We start from the raw sequence: 5,853 nt of genomic DNA, 5'->3' as shown, positions 1-5,853 counted from the left end.
TGATTTGAGACTGGTGAAAGAAAAAAACAAACCCAAACCTCGAAAGCAGACATGCCCTCCTCTGGCTTCTGATGCTTAAAGCTAGCTCCCGCACAAGCCTGGGTTAACCCTTCTCGGATGCCATTCTCATCCTCAAAAAACCATCCTGGAACTTTCTGCTCATCACATAAAACCTACTCTCTACCTGCTAGCCCATCCCATCAACCCGATTGTTCACATCTCTCAATACGAACGTCTTTCTCCAACCAGTCCAGTCTGCAGCCAGTCCTCAGAGCACGTTTCCCCTGCATCTGTGTAAGGGAGAACTCAGTGCTATTTCTCCTGTGACTAACAGCCACAGGTACCCAAGGCTCTACGCTTCCCTTTAGCTGCCAAACGACCCTGTCGGTCTGTTCACGTGGACACAGAACAGACAGCCTCTGCTTTGGTATTTATCATAAAACTGCGGCAGGAACCACTGGCATTGACCCCAGAATTCCCTTCCACCCTGAATTGAATTCCTGGGACTCCTTTTCCTAATATTTCAGTACTATGCTTTCTGCCTGTTTGTGCTGGCCTCTTTCAGCCGGGGTGTTCCCTATTTCCCCAAACTATTCTCTCCTCCTCCCCTGTGCTCTCCAGGCGGAATTCCAGCTAAGGTCTCTGGTTCCTGCTGCTAGATCCACTCTGACCCAACTTCTTCCCTCAAACTTGCATAACCTGTTCTTTCCTGCCTCTGAAGTCCTGAACCTTCTTACTCGAGTGACTAAAATGGCCTATTTGGGGCGCCTGGGTAGCTCAGTCGGCTAAGCACCCGACTTCGGCTTGGGTCACGATCTCACAATCTGTGAGTTCGGGCCCCGCGTTGGGGTCTGTGCTGACAGCTCGGAGCCTGGACCCTGCTACGGATTCTGTGTCTCCCTCTCTCTGTCTCTGCCCCTCCCTGCTTATGCTCTTGCTCTCAAAAATAAATAAAACATAAAATGTGTTTAATTGCCTATCCATCCTTTATTTCTTCACTCTACCTCCCTTCTCGGATTTAAGGAACCTCACACACCCATTCCCATAGGAGCTGACTTTCTGACCACAGCCCTTGCTGTCCAAGTCTTAAAAATCCAGCACATCTTCTGGCTAGACCAGACCCCGGGGCCTGGCTTCTTGGCCTGCCCAGGCCTGGGGCTATCTGAGACCTAGCTCCAGCAGGCCTTCAACACCCATCTCTCGCAGGAGATTTTGTTTCTCTTCGTCCACTGTTCTAAGTTGTAACCTTTGGGACTATGTTAACTTGCTAGAATTTATCTCCATCAATAAGCCAGTCTGCTGTTTGGGGTACGTCTGCTCCACGTGACAGGTTGTTTTCCTTTTAACATCTTCCTGTGTCTCTGTACAAATTTCCCCCTTTTATAGGGACATCAGCCATATCAGATTAGGGCCCATCCTAATGACCTTATTTCATCAGCTCTGTAAAGACCCTTATCTCCAAATAAGGTCACAGCCCTTAGACACTGTTGGTTAGGACAAGACATCTTTTTGGGAGGATGCCATTCAAACTGTAACAGAAAGATTTTTAAGAACCTGAAGGAAAAGGATGTTTAATAATCCAAGAAGCAATGGACTTGAGGTATAGGCAAATACAGACAAGAATAGTTTAGGTGAGCTGGTAAAAGAGTACTGGTATTAATGCTTTACAATTTGTCCACTCTCCAACCACTCAGAGCCTTGATCTTTGTAAACTCCCCGTCAAGCAGTCCTGTGGTATCGCCATACGTTATTGAGACTCTCCATCTGATAAGAATAGAAAGTTTTCAGTTGTTGGGTCGCAAATCTGGATTTTCCAGCTGACAAAATTCAATATGAAGGTGCCCACCAGCAGGGAGGTTACCATGAAGCAATCCTCACTCCACCCTGTAGTACCCCGGGCTGGTTTGCTCTCAAAGCTCCTCCAAAGAGAATCTCTGCCATAAATCCCCTGAAAAATATATCATGTCTGTTTGGTAAGTAATTGAAAGAATCTGCCACATGTTTTGCTAACGTCTGCCTTAAAACTTAAAACCAAAAAGGGAACTGAGTCTAGCTGGCTTTTTTTTTTTTTTTTTTTTCATGTGTCCGTGAGCACACAACATACAACCCACCCATAGTACCATGATGCAAACGTTATTAGCAACTATGTTCTCAAAAAGCTCAGATGGATTCAGCTTGGTGCATAAATTCAAAGAGTCACTCTTTCATGACATTGGGTACATGTCACAGTGCCCAGTACAGCTGAGACCCTATAGGCGCTTCACTTCCTATTGTTCCAAATCTCCCTTCCTGCTCCCGTTTGATAAATCAGCTACAGCAAAGCATGGTTTCCCATTGACTTTGGCAGTGGGCACTGCCCTGTTAAACACCCACATTCCTTGATTTACCTTCAAAACCTGCATGCGGCAACAAAACCAAAATTTAGGCTGGAGGTGGGAAGGTTGGGCTGTTCATTTCATTAGAAACATTCACCCTTCCTTTTCAAAGCAACCTGCTGAGAAAAGGGAGGGAGTTTTGACTTAGCAAAAGAAAACAATGGTCAAGCGATGCATCAACAAATTAATTATTTAAACATGTTCCATCCCAAGTAATTTCTTACTACCTATAGTTTTTGTCAGTTGTTTTTGTTTAGCTACAAAATAGCACTTGCTCATTTTTTTAAAATTTGAACAATACAGAAGTGTATAAAGTAAAAAGTGTAACGTAAAAAGTAAAAATCCGTCCTCAAGTTCTGTAAGCTCATTCCCCAGAGGTAATCACCATTCATAATTAAGCAAATATCTAAACATCTATGCTTAGATGTTACTTATAGAGTTGCTTATTCAAAAAATAGAGTATATTTGGCATTTGCACTGTAACATGGGTTTTTTTTTTTTCACTCCACAATGTATTATGAACTCTCTTCATGTCATTCCATGTTTCTTTTGAGAGACTACAATTTTATTTTTTGATCAACGGTGAAATAGAGACCAAAGGTGTAACTATGCGAACATGGACAGCCGGCCCGCCACAAGAAATTCCAGCTTTATTTCTCGAGCAGGACTAAATTCTCAACAGGTTATACTGGGAAAAGTGGAAACTTTAGAACAAAGCTGAGTGAACAGTATTTCCTGTGCCGTGGACAAAGGTGGGGGATTTCATTACTTCCAAGTGCCCAATTTTTCTACTAAGAGAGGATAAACGCTTTCAATTACATGAATTCCCATCAGGCAGACAACAATAGGCATGGACACAGTTCTATAGCTCTTGAGCAATAAAAAGTATATCATAGGATGGAGAACAGACAAAGGGAAACAGCTCTGCCTCCATAATAAGGTGTAGTGAGAATCGTTATCTGCAAAACGCTGCGGAAGCACATTAACCGAAAATTTTAAGCAAATAAGTTGTACACTATTTCTCCGTGATTTACAATACTTCTGTAGCAAATTCTAGTACAATCCATGCTGCTGGTACATATCTGGCATATCTTACCAGTTTAGGTGCTGCTGTCTTTGTATTTCTACTGGGTTTTTTTTTTCCCCTTCAAACTTTTTTCCCTCTGATTTGAACACTTACTTCCTTTTTTTTTTTTGTCAGAAACAACCGAAATAATCAAACTAATCATCTCCAGATCTAATGTGAGGTACAGAGAGATTTCTAGAGCCTTCATCTCTCTAATCTTCTTTTTCCCCATTATGAAAGAATCTTTGTAAAAAAAAATAGACCCAATCAAATTTATAACAAAATTACATAAATAACTAATGAATTATGCCAAAAACACTTTTGTCTAAAATTCTAATATTGGCTTAATTCTTCTTTCCTTTGTATATACAGACCTAATCACATGACCATCACCTCTCGAAAAGCAGGGGTCAGTTTTAGAATTCTTCTTTGGATAGTTTAAATGTTAACCTTTTCTAGTTATTTTTATCAATTATCTTTAATTATAGTTATCTCAAATTAATTACTACAGTTAAATTATATATTAGTTACAGTTGTATATCAATCATATTTAATAACTGGAGGGTTATAAAAGTCAACATTATGTCTGGCTTTGTTAGCAGTGACAATATTTTTAATGCTGCATAATAAATATTGCTAGAGTGTCTTACCCTAATTTAGTAAATATTTATAGTGAAGTCTCTTCCAAACAAACTAGTTTTTCCATTTTAACTGCATTAACATTCTCAGTGTAGCTCTCAGAAAACTATAGCAAGTATTATAAAATATTTTCTTATTTAGAAATGAAATATTAAGAGTGCCTAATGCTAATGTGACTTCACCTGAATCTACTACAATGTCACATAATTTATATTCACAAACCACTTGAGTTGGTTATTGAGGCAAAGAATTTCTTTCCTTCTTTTTTTTTTTTTGAAAGAGAGAGTGTGCCAGAGCTCATTTATGGTGAGTGGGGAGGGGCAGAAGGTGAGGGAGCTAGAGAATCTTAAGCAGGTTCCATGCTCAGCGCAGAGCCCGATGATATGGGGCTCTACCCCATGACCCTGGGATCATGACCTGACCCAAAATCAAGAGTCAGATGCTCAGTTGACTGAGCCACCCGGGTGCCCCAAAGAATTTCTTTCTTAATTCAACCATCATTCCAGTGTCCCTACATTGCACGATTCCATCCAGGCTGATATAACCGGAGTCCACTTATCCCCGTTCAGTGCTTTTCTGTATAACTCTTCCATAGAATGTCAGGCCATCATATTTTATTAAGATATTCCTATCCTGATATTTATTTTTTCTTTTTTTTTTAATATGAAATTTATTGGCAAATTGGTTTCCATACAACACCCAGGGCTTCTCCTAACAGGTGCCCTCCTCAATGCCCATCACCCACCCTCCCCTCCCTCCCACCCCCCACCAACCCTCAGTTTATTCTCAGTTTTTAAGAGTCTCTTATGGTTTGGCTCCCTCCCTCTCTAACTTTTTTTTCCCCCTTTCCCCCCTCCCATGGTCTTTTGTTAAGTTTCTCAGGATCCACATAAGAGTGAAAACATATGGTATCTGTCTTTTTCTGTATGACTTTATTTCACTTAGCCTAACACTCTCCAGTTCCATCCACGTTGCTACAAAAGGCCATATTTCATTCTTTCTCATTGCCACGTAGTATTCCATTGTGTATATAAACCACAATTTTTTATCCATTCATCAGGTGATGGACATCTAGGTTCTTTCCATAATTTGGCTACTGTTGAAAGTGCTGCTATAAACATTGGGGTACAAGTGCCCCTATGCATCAGCATTCCTGTATCCCTTGGGTAAATTCCTAGCAGTGCTACTGCTGGGTCATAGGGTAGATCTATCTTTAATTTTTTGAGGAACCTCCACACTGTTTTCCAGAGCAGCTGCACCAGTTTGCATTCCCACCAACAGTGCAAGAGGGTTCCTGTTTCTCCACATCCTCATCAGCATCTATAGTCTCCTGATTTGCTCATTTGAGCCACTTTGACAGGTGTGAGGTGGTATCTCATGGTGGTTTTGATTTCTATTTCCCTGATGAGGAATGATGTTGAGCATCTTTTCATGTGCCTGTTGGCCATCTGGATGTCTTCTGTAGAGAAGCGTCTATTCATGTGTTCTGCCCATTTCTTCACTGGATTATTTGTTTTTCGGGTATGGAGTTTGGTGAGTTCTTTATAGATTTTGGATACTAGCCCTTTGTCCGATATGTCATTTGCAAATATCTTTTCCCATTCTATCGGTTGCCTTTTAGTTTTGTTGGTTGTTTCCTTTGCAGTGCAGAAGTTTTTATCTTCATGAGGTCCCAATAGTTCATCTTTGCTTTTAATTCCCTTGCCTTTGGAGATGTGTCAAGTAAGAAATTGCTGCAGCTGAAGTCAGAGAGGTTTTTTCCTGCTTTCTCCT

Source organism: Lynx canadensis, chromosome B2 (assembly GCF_007474595.2).
Source record: "Lynx canadensis isolate LIC74 chromosome B2, mLynCan4.pri.v2, whole genome shotgun sequence".
Lineage (NCBI taxonomy): Eukaryota > Metazoa > Chordata > Mammalia > Carnivora > Felidae > Lynx > Lynx canadensis.
Note: the sequence above shows the minus strand (reverse complement) of the source record.